The following is a 15,216-nucleotide window of genomic DNA, read 5'->3' on the forward strand; positions in this document are numbered from 1 at the left end:
TCGTGTTTCATGGCCAAGTGTGAAATACCACTGCTCGTGACCGTGGAGCGGATAAGGTAGTCAGTGCAGATTAGCATCCATATATTCCCATTAGTCGACATCGGGAACGTCCCCAAGAGGGCGATTCCACTTCGGTGGAATGGTGTTGCTGCCGGCGGAATTGGTAACAGATACCCAGGAGGTAATTGCGGCACGTGCTTCCGTCGCTCGCTATCCTTACAATGGCTCGCCTTGTGCCTAACGAATCGGTAGACACCTACCCACTGATGCCTGCGCCTATTCTGTATAGAGTCTTGACGAATCCCAGGTGACTAGATTTTGGAGCGTTGTGGAAAAATTTCAGGATAGCTGGCCGTAGATGAGCTGGAATGACAGGCAACCATTTCCGCTCGATCGGGTCATAGCTTCTCTTATATAATGTTTCGTTTGTTAGTCGGAATTCTCCTTATTCAAGGTTTCTATGGTTTTCAGCAATGCTGGATTTTCCCTCTGGTCAGCAGCAACGCCATTTAATGCAGCAATGACTGAAATTTCATCCATGCTGCTGCACTCTGCCAAAGGATTTCCTGCAAGGCAGTTAGCGTCCTTGTGTTTGCGTCCGTTTTTGTATACCACTGTGACGTTCTCCTTCTGACTCTTCAGTGCCTATCCCTCTAGCATAGATAATGATGATCCTTCACAACGGTAAATGTTTTGCCAGATAGATACGGCCCGGACATGTTAATAGCCCTAACAAATGCAAGGAACGCTACCTCGATTGTAAAGTAGTTCATCCAGGACATGGAGGAAGCATAAGCATCACCTTTTCAACACCTCCTTAAGGACAATGAAAGATTTTTATTGCTTATGGTTCCAAGAAAATTTAGCATCTCCCTACATAGCTTTTGCAAGGGATGTGCTTTAGTAAAGAAGTCCTTTATGAATCTTCGGTAGTACGAACACGTTGTGAGAAGACATCTCTACCTAGGTGCCCCATGCTTTTTATTTCTTGGTTGACAAAGAGGCACTTCGGATTTAGAAGGAGACCTGTAGTCTGAACACACTTGAAAATGGTTGACAAGTGGCTCAGATGATCTTCACAGGTCTTTGAATAGACGACAGTCTCATTCAGATGGCAGACATGTTGTCTGTTTTAAGGTGTCAAAGCAGATTGTCCAGCGTTCTCATCTCCAGAGTATGTTTGAAGGTGGCTGGAGCATTATATAGGCATAACTTTGAACTCACATAGGGCATCATACGTTATGAAGGCAGCCTTTTTCCGGTCAGCGTCATCCACAACGATCTCACAGTAAACTGTCAAATGCCCGAAGCTGAGAGATACGCGCTCATTTCAAACATTCTAGGATGTCATCCATTCACGGCATTGGGTAGATTTCTTCTTTCGTGATTTTGTTCAGTCGTCGGTAGTCGACGCAGAAATGCTATGTGCCATGTTTCTTCTCCACTGGGGCCAGAGGGGTAGACCAAGGACTCTACAAAGGTTCAGTGACATCATCGTGAAGCACTTTTTGGATTTCTTCCCGAAATGTGCTTCCTTCAACCTGCGACACCCTACAGAAGGGCAGGCTAATTGGCGGGTGATCCCCTGTGCTGATATACTGCTTTTCCTACGCGCCGCATAGGCGGTCTTTTCTCCTCTCCGGATTTGAAAGCATCCGAAATTTGTCACAGAACGAGTAACACTTCCCAACGTCGTTCCTCGGTCAGCCCAGATCCTATTGCCAGTTCTATGGAAGCTTCCCTCACTGTGTTGTCTATAGCGGTAGTGGAGAATGATTCTTTCTGGATGGCACTGGGCTACCCAACCTGCACTTGTTCGGCTCTTACTATACACATGCGTTGAAGAACGAGTTGCGACTACTCATAACAACTGCTGAGCTAAAATTCTCCTTGACTACCAGCCACGCTTATGATCGTCGCTGGTATGTGGCTTTCTCTTCTACATATACATCTACATACATACTCCGCAAGCCACCATATGGTGCGTGGCGGAGGGTTCCCTGTACCACTACTAGTCAGTTTCCTTTCTGTTCAACTTGCAAATAGAACGAGGGAAAAACGACTGTCTGTATGCCTCCATTGACCTCTAATCTTTCTAACCTCATCTTCGTGGTATTTACGTAAAACATACGTTGGCGGCAGTAGACCTGTTCCACAGTCAGCATCGATTGTCAGTTCTCGAAATTTTCTCAACAGAGCTCCTCGAAAAGAACGTAACCTCTCCTCCAGTGATTCTCATTTGACTTACTGAAACACCACTGTACCTGCGTGTTATTCCAGCCTACCAGTAACATATCTAGCAACCCGCCTCTGAACTTTTTTGGTGCCTTCCTTTAATCCAATTTGTTGCGGATCCAAAACACTTTAACAGTACTCATTAATGGGTCGCACTACTGTTCTGTATGTGGTCTCCTTTACGGATGAACCACACTTTCCTAAAATTCTCCTAATAAACAGAAGTCGATCATTCGCATACTACAGTCCTTACATGATCATTCCATTTCATTTTGCTTTGAAACTTTACTCCAAGATATTTAAGCAACGTGACTGTATCAAGCAGCACACTGCCAATACTGTATTCGAACATCATTGGTTTGTTTTTCTACTCATCTACATTAACTTACATTTTTCTACATTTAGAAATAGCTGCCATTTATCACATCAACTACAAATTTTGTCTAAGTCGTCTTTTCCTCCTACAGTCACTCAACAACACCTTCCCACACACCAAAACATCATCAGCAAACAGCCGGAGACTGCTGATTACCCTTTTCACCAAATAAGTTATGTATACACGAAATAAGAGCGGTCCTATCACATCTCCCTGGGGCACTGCTGACGATAACCTTGTCTCTGATGAACAGTTTCTATGCAGGATAACATACTGGGTTATGTTATTTCAGAAGTCTTCGAGCCACCGATATACCTGGGAACCTATTCCACACGATTGTAGCTTCGTTAACAGTCGGCACTGTAGCGCTGTGCAAATGCTTTTATTAAATCTAGGAATATAGAATCCGCCAGTTGTCTTCCATCCATGGTTCGCAGGATCTCATGTGAGAAAAGGGCAAGCTGAGTTTCGCACAAGCTATGCTTTCTAAATCCGTTCCGATTTTTGGACAGAAGCTCTTACCTCTCAAGGTAATGTATTATATCAGAGCTGAGAAAATGTTTAAGAACTTTGCAGCAAACCGATGTTAAAGATATTTGTTGTAACTGCGACCAGGACAGTCGCGGGGTAGCAATGACGGAAAGTGCGGCGGGACCCCCGGAGAGGCCTGCGAACAACAACACAACGGGAGAGGACGGACATGACCAACGAAGGACAGAACGAATACAACAAGAGCGAACAACGGAGTCACCAGGAAACAAACACGTCCACTAGTACACAGAACATGAAGTGAGCTGTCTGGCGCAAAGCGAGGTGTAATCCGGCGTACGCGAGATTAGACTGGCTGGCTGAGCGCGAGCCAGGCGCTCAACTATGCTATCGGGGCGCCGCTATTGGCCGCTGGGACCACGTGTTCCACTGTGCCGCCCCCACACTAAAACTGGGCCAGGAGGCGCGCGCTGCCACAGCTTACGGTGCAGCGACCTCTATGGGTCTCCGACGTCCATGACGTCTGGCGCGGAGTCAAATGCCGCGGAGCGCGGTACCAGAATATTGGTCTGTAATTCTGTGGGACCTTTTTCTTTATCTTTCGTACATACAGGAGTCACCTGCATCTTTCTCCAGTCGCTTGGGGCTTCGAGCTGGGCGAGTGCTTCGTGATCAACGCTAGCAAAGTAAGGGGAGAACTGTAGAGTACTCTTTGTAAAACCGGATTGGGATTCTAGCTGGACCTGACAACTTATTTGTTTTAAACTCTTCCAGTTGTTTCTCTGCGCAAGAGATGTCTATTACTATTAAGATTAGTTGGCAACACTGCGCCGACACGGACTCTTCGAGTATTTGCTGCACTAAATAATTATGAAAAGCGTTGTTATTAAGCTATTTTTAAACGTGTACAAGTGTTATAAATATAATATAAGTGTTGTTGAATTAGTGGAAGTGTTAGTGAAGTATAAAATAAGATTAAACGAGGTAAGAAGCGTATTTTTCTTCTCGCGCCTGTAGCACGAATCCTAGGCCTAATTTCACGCGCGCGAATCGTAAGTAAGCAGTGAATTAAACTTATAGATAAACGTTTCCAGTTGGTATAAATATAAGTGTTGTTACATTAGTTGAAGTGTTAGTGAAGTGTTAAAGAAGATTAAACGGGGTAAGAAGTTTATTTTCCTTCTCGCGCCTATAGCACGGATTTTAGGCTTAATTTCACGCGCGCGTATCGTAAGTAAACAGTGAGTTATATGTAATCACCAGTTTTTTTATTCAGTACTCTTTCAATTTATTTATATCTGCCTGAATAGTTTCTAGGGTCCTTTGTTTACGTTTTAGTCACTACTTAAATCAGCTTATACGATTTCTGTTTTTACCATGAGTGAGAAGTGTGTGACATGCCGTAGGATCGTTAGTTCCGGGGTATGGTGTGATGGGTGCTGTAGTTTCTTTCATTGGGGCGAATGTAGTGGCGTGGGAAATGGGGACATAAATGAGGCTCACCAGTGGTACTGTAGGATCTGTAGTAGAGATAGGAAAATACTGGAAGGGAAAATTGCAGCTCTTCAAGCTGACCTAGACAAGGCAAGGGAGGATCTGGACAGGTTAAAGAGGGAGAAGGGTGAACAGAGGTGGGAAGTGGCATCAGGTAATAGGGGGAACAGGCAAAGGAGAGCATCAGACAGCTTTGTCGTAAATCTTGAAAATAGATTTGACCTGTTGCCTCAGTCAGAATCGGATAAGCCTCATGTAGCTGAAGCTGTAGAAAGGGCACAACAAGCTTTCAAGGACTTGAAAAAGGTAGGGAAATTTGTAAAGAGAAAGAAAGTTCTGTTGTTAGGTAGTTCCCATGGTAGAGGTGTTGGCCAACTACTGCAGGAAAATCTAGGTCCAGAGTACCAGGTCACAAATTTTTTCAAGCCTAGTGCAGATCTGGGTCAGGTAACAGGATGTAGGTGCTTTATGCAAGGATTTCACAAAGGAGGATGCCGTGGTTATAGTGGGTGGTCCGGGAAATAGCACTGGCAGAGACTCTGAATATTCCATAGAGAGTGACCTGGTGAAGATAGCATCAGCAACGAAGCATACGAGTGTGGTATTTGTGTCTGTGTTGAGACGCCATGATCGGCCTCATTTGAACTCTTCCGTAGGGAGGGTGAACTTGGAGTTGGAGTGGCTGCTTAGGACGGATATAGGGTCCCATATTGGTTTGATTCCTGTGGATGCTATCGATAGGTGGGACTACACTAGGCATGGCCTTCACCTCAATAGGAAAGGGAAGGGAAAACTGTCTAGGTTGATTGCAGAAAACTTAAGGGGGTACACTAGCACAAGTGGTAAAATACCAGTGGTCACAGGTGTCAGAGGGATGTCTTTTTTAGGATAGAGAAGGGGGAAAGAAAACGAGTTTTAAGAGAGATTGGCAGACACACTCAGTTTGAGAAAACAGATGAACAGCAGTCAGATTTTATCATACAGCCTCCATTTAAACAGTGTTTAACAGAAAGTAATAAGAAACTGCCAGTTCATCTTCGCCAAAGCAGTTACAGTCCCATTAGTATGCACTATCAGTTATCTTTATTACACCAGAACATTCCGGGACTTAGAAATAAAGTTGATGAACTACTCATTTGTATCGATGAAATGAATTCATCTAACCAAATTGACATAATCTGCCTCTCTGAACATCAAGTGACTACTGATATAGATATGTTAGACATTCCAGGATTTACTACTTCTGCAGAGTGTATATGGATGGAGGAGGAGTTGCCACATTTATCAAAAACTGCCATAAATTCAAGAACATTGACATTAATAATTTCTGTTTAGAGCAGCATCTAGAAGCATGTGCAACAGAAGTAGAGTTCCATAACAGATCCTATATAATAATAACTATTTACCGAGCACCTGCAGGAAATTATAATCTATTCTTAGATCATCTAGAAGCTCTTTTGGGTTATTTAACAGGAAGAAACAAAGAAATTTTGATTGCTGGTGACTTTAATACAGATTTTCTAATGCAATCTTCCAGTAAACATTTATTGCAGTTAGTAATGTTGTCTTTCAATCTAACTCACAATGTAAACTTTCCAACTAGGATCACTAAATCCTCAAGGACAGCCATTGATAACATTTTTATAGACAAGTCAAAGGAACAAAATCATATCATAAAACCTGTTATAAATGGACTATCAGATCATGACATGCAGCTCCTTGTTTTAGATGTAAATTCTAAGCAGATTATCAAGACTGCTAAATCTGAGTACAGGAGAGTAGTCAATCAACCAAAAATTGAGTGTTTTAGAAAACTGCTCAAAGATATGAACTGGAAAGATGTTTATAGTGCTCATGACATGAATGAAAAATATAACCCATTCATGAACAATGTCAGTACCATGTTTGAAAACTGTTTTCCTCTAAAAGTTACTCAAATTAAACAGAAGTCTATAATAAAACCATGGATTACACAAGGAATAAAGATTTCCTGCAAGACAAAAAGGAAAATATATCTGTCGACCAAGAATAGCTCCAATGCTCATGATTTAGCTAAATACAAGGAATACTGTAAAACATTAAAAAAAGTAATTCAGACGTCTAAACAAATGCACTACGAGAAGAAGATAGCAATGTCAGGGAACAAAATAAAAACAATATGGGATATAGTGAAAGAGCAGACTGGTAGAACCAGAAAGGAACAGGAGCAAATAGCACTAAGGGTAGACGACACATTAGTAACTGATGGGCATAGTGTGGCAAATCTATTTAACAAGTACTTTATATCCGTTACTGATAGAATGGGACTTTCAGGATCAGTTAATAATGCCCTTGATTATCTGAAACTAGCCTTCACAAATAGCTTCAAGTACATAAATATATCACTCACTTCACCAAAAGAAATAACGTCCATAATAAAATCTTTAAAAACAAAGCATTCTAGTGGGTACGATGAAATATCAACAAAGTTAATTAAGGCATGTTCTTGTGAGTTTAGCACAATTCTAAGTTATTTGTGTAACCAGTCAATTATAACTGGGACATTTCCTGACTGGCTAAAATATGCAGATGTTAAGCCTCTATTCAAGAAAGGGGACAAAGAGATACCATCAAACTACAGACCGAGTCCACTTTTGCCAGCATTCTCAAAAATTTTAGAAAAAGTAATGTACAGGCAGCTGCTCAACCATCTGACCACAAATAACATATTATCAAGAACACAGTTTGGATTTCTGAAGGGTTCTGATATCGAGAAGGCTATTTACACCTACAGTGAAAATGTACTTAATTCATTAAATAACAAATTACAAGCAGCAGGTTCAAAATGGTTCAAATGGCTCTGAGCACTATGGGACTCAACTGCTGAGGTCATAAGTCCCCTAGAACTTAGAACTACTTAAACCTAACTAATCTAAGGACAACACACACATCCATGCCCGAGGCAGGATTCGAACCTGCAACCGTAGCGGTCGCGCGGTTCCAGACTGTAGCGCCAGAACCACTCGGCCACCAGCGGCCGGCCAAGCAGCAGGTATTTTCTGTGATTTGTCAAAGGCATTTGATTGTGTGAACCACAACATCCTTTTAAGTAAATTAGAATTCTATGGTGTCACGGGCAGTGCTGCAAAATGGTTCAAATCATACCTCACTAACAGAAAACAAAGGGTGTCAGTGCAAGGGACTAGTGAATTAAGTCATCAGTCATCATCAGAATGGGAAGAAATTACATGTGGTGTCCCACAGGGATCCATCTTAGGGCCATTGCTTTTTCTTGTGTACATTAATGATCTCTCATCAGTTACACTGCCAGAAGCAGAGTTCGTTTTGTTTGCAGATGACACAAGTATTGCAATAAATAGTATGTCAAGTGTAGTTCTAGAAAGATCTGCTAATGATATTTTCATGGATATTAATAAATGGTTTAAAGCCAACTCACTGACATTAAACTTCGAAAAGACTCACTATATGCAATTCAGAACCTGTAAGAGGTTTCCACCCAGCTTATGCATAAAATACAAAGAAGAGCAGATAGAAGAGGTTGACAGTCTTAAATTCCTGGGATTACAACTTGATAATAAATTCAGTTGGGAAGAGCACACCACAGAACTGCAGAAACGCCTTAACAAATCTGTATTTGCAATTCGAGTGTTAGCAGACATAGGCGACATAAAAATGAAAAAGCTTGCATACTTTGCCAACTTTCATTCCATAATGTCATATGGTATAATATTATGGGGTAATTCTTCAAGTCAAACAAAAGTTTTCAGAGTCCAAAAGCGTGTAATACGTATTATTTGTGGAGTAAATTCACGGACGTCCTGTAGAAACCTCTTCAAAGAACTGGGTATACTAACTACTGCCTCTCAGTATATTTAATCATTAATGAAATTTGTTCTAAATAATGTATCTCTTTTTCCAACAAACAGCTCAGTTCATACATACAATACCAGGAACAAAAATGATCTGCACAAAGACTTAAAAGCACCTACTTTAGTTCAAAAAGGGGTCCACTACTCAGGAACACTCATCTTCAATAATTTGCCAGTAAACATAAAAAATTTAGTTACAAATGAAGATCAGTTTAAAAGGAGCCTGAAAGACTTACTAGTGGCCAACTCCTTCTACTCCATTGACGAATTTTTTAATAGAAAAAAATGATGTATTGTATATATTCATACTATTAGTACTGTTATTTCAGCTTAAAAAAAATGACATGTTCCACATCCACGAGGATCTCCTCAGCACGGATCTATGGAACGAAAACTAATCTAATCTAAACTATCTTCTCCATGTGGCAGTCTGTGCGATTGTCAAACGAGAGTACATTTGTACTGTTCTCCTTCGCGAAAGATTTCTTCAACGCGAAATTTAAAACCTCGGCTTTACTTTTACTCTCTTCTACTGTCACATCAGACGGATGAACAAGTTACTTAACAATTTCACGTAGGACCAGAATTTTCTTGGGTTATCGACAAGACCTACTGCTAAAGTGTGACGGTGATGGTTGTTGTAAGCTTCTCGCATCCATCTTTTTTCAGAGGCATAAATTTCTATTAACTTTTGCCTGTCGTCATTTGCGCATTATCTTCTGATGCGACAACATTTGCTTCCATGGCATTTTTCGAATTTCGTTGTTAAAAGGCGGTGGGTCCTTCTCGTCCTTAAATTAACTTGCTCATCAAATACTTCTCGAGATTATGATTTACAATCCGTTTAAGCAATCTGCATAATGCCTCTACATCCATCGTACTGGAACTAAATGATGTCAGTCCATCGTGTAAGTGGGATGCCAACAACTGTCTATCTGCTCTTTCTAGCAGAAACATTCTCCTAGCCTTCGTGACTGATTTATTGACTTTAGTAACAAAAGTCGCTATGATGTGTTCAAAGAAATTTGGCAAAACTGTCTGTCTGTACCCCCAGCAGTTAGTCCATAGACGTCCCAGTCTACACTAGGTAGGTTGATGTCGCCTCCAACTAATATTGCATTATTGTAGACTTTCTGTCACAAACCGTCACAGCGGAATCGGATGACAAGTAAAAACATCCAACAATTAACTTGATTTCACTGAGACCTGTTATACGCGGCCAGATAACGTCACTGTCACACTTAAATTCGATCTCAGTGGAGACAATATTTTTGTCTACTGCAATAAACACACCCCCTCCTATGGCGTCTAATCTTTCCTTGTAAGGCTTCGTAGCTTCTTTCAATAGACAAAATCTTCGCATTTTAACTGAGCATCTCTACTGATGGGTGCAACTCATCCCATTGAAGACGGCAGGATAACAACTTCTTCAACAGCAAACAACCGTCCTGAACAATCTTTATTATTTAAGCATGTTGAAATACCTTCATCTATCTGGAACTCTGATCTTTCACAGTATGTGATTGCTCGTGACGCCTGCAAGAAGTACCATCCAGGAATAACAATATGACTACATTGTACTACAATGACAAATTCGAAGGGCTGCGTTATGTCACTGCTAATTATTCTAGCAATACATGTTCCTATCAGCTGGACGATTTCCCATTTGCGACCTACAGCACAATCGCTTTCTTCTTTAAGGCGCGGCGTGCGGCAACGGCAGCGGCAAACGTTTTCCGCTTTGACGCGGTGGCTCGCGGAATTGGCGTTCCCATCTGGAAGCGGCAGTTGCTAGCGGTAGCCAATTACGGACAGCCACTGAGGTACAGGTTGGGACCCACTGAAACGCCCGGTGCGTTTGATGAACTATATCTTACACCTACATGAAGGAGAGACGAAGTTGGGTGAAGACATACCAATTTTTCATTTTCTGTACAATGTTCTCTTTCACATATTTCAGTAGTCATGTTTCCTCATTTCACCATAAACAGATTTCACGACTACCGTTCATAATTGTTCACTATCTCCTAACACACTGAAACAATGTACGATAAAAGAGATTATTCAGATAGGTAAGCGAGACAAAAATTTGAAATGTGATATGGTAGCAGGTACAGGAAAACAGTAAGAACACAAAGGCTTGGGGGAAGCGATGAAAGTGGAAGCCACCTGACAGAATTTCGCACACAGCATAATGTAATCATCGCCAGCACCTTGCTTAAGAATCATGAGAGAATATTACATATTTGGAACAGAGATTTCGACACCAGATTTTGAATTGTAAGACATTTCCCGGTGCAGACGCAAACCGACAATAATTTATTGGTTACGAGCTGCAATTTACAACTAAACAGACAGTAAACGGTAGCAAATTAAGGAGATGGAACTTGAATAAGTCAAGATCCATAGTTTTTCGATAATCTTGAAGTTACCGTAATGCAACGACTGACTGAAACAGAGGAAGAAATCCGCTAGAATACGAATGGATATCTTTGAGGGACGAAATGGTGAATGCAGCAGATTATGTGAACAGGAAAGAAGTACAGTATAAATCGTTGGATAAAACGTGGTAGGTTGTTGTTGTTGTGGTCTTCAGTCCTGAGACTGGTTTGATGCAGCTCACATCCTTCTGAATCTGCTTAGTGTATTCATCTCTTGGTCTCCCTCTACGATTTTTACCCTCCACGCTGCCCTCCAGTACTAAATTGGTGATCCCTTGCTGCCTCAGAACATGTCCTACCAACCGATCCCATCTTCTAGTCAAGTTGTGCCACAAACTCCTCTTCCCCCCATTTCTATTCAATACCTCTTCATTAGTTATGTGATCTACCCATCTAATCTTCAGCGTTCTTCTGTAGCACCACATTTCGAAAGCTTCTATTCTCTTCTTGTCCAAACTATTTATCGTCCACGTTTCATTCCATACATGGCTACACTCCATACAAATACTTTCAGAAATGATTTCTGTGTACAAAATTTTATCAGGTGGCTTCCCCTTTCATCCCTTCCACCAAGCCTATGTTTTCTTACTATTTTCTCTTCCTATACCTGCTACAGTATTCCAGCCTCTCATTGCATTTTAAAATTTGGTCTGGCTTAACTATCTGAATACTCTCTTTTATCGTACATTGTTTCAATCTGTTCATCTGTGGTGTAGGCAGGCATGTACACTTGTATCACTGCGGTGATAGTGTTAGCGTTATGTCTATCTTGCTAATGGTAATGTTAATGGCTGTTTAGAGATGGAGCTGAGTGTTGTAATACTACTTCATTGGTAGTTTCAATAACTAACACTCACAGAGTGGTTAAAATACATGATATTGAGGATCAACTGTCACATATTTTCAGTCATAAATAAATGACAAACAGGTAACAGGTAACGTACTACCATTATAGTAAAATGCGTTTGGGTACTAGGTACTGCAGTTTGCAGTACTAAAAGCTGTTATGGCTGGCTCTGAGCACTATGGGACTCAACTGCTGAGGTCATTAGTCCCCTAGAACTTAGAACTACTTAAACCTAACTAACCTAAGGACATCACAAACAACCATGCCCGAGGCAGGATTCGAACCTGCGACCGTAGCGGTCTTGCGGGTCCAGACTGAAGCGCCTTTAACCGCACGGCCACTTCGGCCGGCTAAAAGCTGTTATGAAAAAAACACTAAGTTTCTGTTCTGGGGCGAATGGTTTTCTAAATGAAATAGTGAACAATCATGAACGGTAATCATGAAATCTGTTTATGGTGAAATAAGAAAACAATAATAATGAAATATGTGAAAGGGTATATTGCAAAGAAAATAAATGGCATGTCTTCACCCAACTTTGTCTTTTCTTCATATAGGTTCACATTACAGTTAATCAAATGCACCGAACGTTTCAGTGGGTCCTGCCCCATACCTCAACGGCTGTCCGTCATTGGCTATCGCTAGCGTCTGCCAGTTCCAGATGGGAACGCCTGTTTCGCGAGCTGCCGCGTCAAAGCGGAAAACGCTTGCCGCTGCTGTTGCCGCACGCCGCGCTGTAGTAAGAACCGGCCTTTACCGCTGCCGTTGCAGCGCGCTGCACTACCGCGCTGTAGTGGGAATAGCCCTTGAATCGACTAGCTCACGGAAAGGCTGACCCCTGATGATGACATCGATGAGATTTCGTGCCGTCCAGGGAAGATTTTCATCTGTAGCTGCCTCATCTCCAAAAATGGCGGCCTCGTTTACTTATCCTGAATTCGGTGACTAAACGTGCAGGCGACAGGGAACGGCTAAAGGCGCGTTGTGCAGCGGACTCCGAGCGCAGCGATAGGTTTCGTCCCACAGTGCGACTATAATCATCTACAAGTGACTGGCGTAAAAAGGACTGTTGTGATGGATGACGTCTTTCGGTTTAGCAGTCGTCCCAAATTCGTCTTCTTTCTCTGCAGGCCGGCCGGAGTGGCCGTGCGGTTCTAGGCGCTACAGTCTGGAACCGAGCGACCGCTACGGTCGCAGGTTCGAATCCTGCCTCGGGCATGGATGTGTGTGATGTCCTTAGGTTAGTTAGGTTTAATTAGTTCTAAGTTCTAGGCGACTGATGACCTCAGAAGTTAAGTCGCATAGTGCTCAGAGCCATTTTGAACTTTCTCTGCAGCAGCGTACAACGCTCCAGGATGTCCACAGTGGAAACATGCCAGAGTGCTTTACTCTGTCCTACAAATGTCTGTTCTTCTGCAGAGTGTTGTACTTGGTGCAGGAGTTCATTGTACCTGCTTCCGCCGGACACTGGGTTGTGGTTGGCTGCGTCGTAAGTCCGAGTTGGCGAGTCCATCCTTCCTGGCACGTTCGATTGGTAGCTTAGATTGATTCTAAAGATCGATACACCTCTTCTTTTACATTCTCTAGTACCTCATGACATATGGGGTTGACGTTCATGGCTGCTATCTCTTGCTTACATGGGCTGAGAGTTCTGGCTGCCATAAACTGCTGTATTTCTTCTCTTTCTAACTGATGTTGGATACTGGCGAGGTCGTGGTGATCTTCCACAACTGCCATAGAACAGCATTCTGCAGTCGGTCACACTTCTTTCGTTCGACTCCTTTCTGCTGCCTTTCAGCGATGCAGCGTCATCACATTATGTATTTCTCGCTTTTTGTGACTTCCTTTGCCAGAGGAGCTTGGTACATGTTTTGTGCTACATGTAAAATTTTGTCAGCTTCTGTCGTACTCGGAATCACAATCCTACATAGGGCCAAAACACTCTTTATGTAAGTCTGTGTCGTTTCTTCTAAATGTCCTTCAATTTTTCTTCCGCTTAACAGACTTATTGATTGTCACTAAATGTTTTCTTCAGTTTGTCCTAGAATTTTTCCCAGAAAATGGCTTCTCTTCATTGTTCTCGAACCACAGCTGGCCTTTGCCTACCAGGTAAAAGTACATATTTGCAATACACATAATTTGGTCCCATCTGTTGTATTTGACGATTCCGCCGAATATTTTTAACCATTTCGCCGGGGCCTGACCAGTGTCTCACTGCTGTATGTCACCCAACTGACCCTCTATTTTTGGAATCCATCTGTCTTCTGTATAAACAGGAACGATGTACTGCTTGAATTTCGGTTCCTGTACGTGTAGGCAAAGAGCCTTTATGTTGCCTAATTGGAGCCACGATGATTTTGATGCTCTGAAGTACCCAGCATCTCCACCAAACAATGACGCACCGTAACCACCATAAAGTCCAAAACTGAAAGCAGAGTCGTAGTGAAGTGCAGCATTTAGCAGTGAAAGCATTTTTATTACGAATACCTTCGTACAGACCGAAGAGAACTGCTCTCCTAGGTGGGGTGTTCAAAAAATGGTTCAAATGGCTCTGAGCACTATGGGACTCAACAGCTGTGATCATAAGTCCCCTAGAACTTAGAACTACTTAAACCTAACTAACCTAAGTGTTATATCCTAGCCAGTAATGCCAACCGAGCCCGCTGCCAAAAAGGTTGGCAGCATCAAAGTCCGGACGCCGTCCGCATAAGCAGCGCCAGCGATACAGGAAATCGCCGCAAGTCTGCGCGCGCCACCGCTGGCTTCTGGCTTCTTAAGCGCTGGAGTCGCGAGCGCTAGGACAGTTCTGGATTCGCCGCTCAGTTGTATACTCGCCACCGAATTGTGTACCTGCTAGTCAGTTGTGTGTTCATCGCAGCAGAGTTGTTGTTTGTCGTCAGCCGACGCTGACCTAGCCGCACCGACTCGAACTAGACAGATTTTTGTAGACCATGTTCACCACTGTGTTCTGCATCGTCGTTAATAAAGATAAGTACCGACTTTCATTTAAACCGAGTGTTTTGGTATTCATCTTTCTGTTCACTGTTCCAGCGGACCGGTCGGCCCGCTATTTAAAGTGTGGCGGTGACTTCGTAGGCCGTTTCTACAGCGAAGTGTTGTCGCTACGAAGGCCGTCACAAAACTAAGGACATCACACACATCCATGCCCGAGGCAGGATTCGAACCTGCGACCGTAGCAGTCGCGCGGTTCCGGACTGCGCGCCTAGAACCGCGAGACCACCGCGGCCGGCTAGGTGGAGTGTGCTGCTGTTTGTACAAACGTTGAATGTTCCAGGATATACAAAAGTTACCAAGATAAGAAATTTCGAGAACCTTCCTGCAATGATAAATGCTGCATAAAAACTAATTGGTGGTGGTTGGCTCTACTGCCAACGTTAACTGGTACACTAGATTGCGTACAACACGGTTCAGCACAATATTACAGAGCTTAAGGATGTCCAGAATCAT

The sequence above is a fragment of the Schistocerca nitens genome, chromosome 3 (genome assembly GCF_023898315.1).
Source record: "Schistocerca nitens isolate TAMUIC-IGC-003100 chromosome 3, iqSchNite1.1, whole genome shotgun sequence".
Classification (NCBI taxonomy): Eukaryota; Metazoa; Arthropoda; class Insecta; order Orthoptera; family Acrididae; genus Schistocerca; species Schistocerca nitens.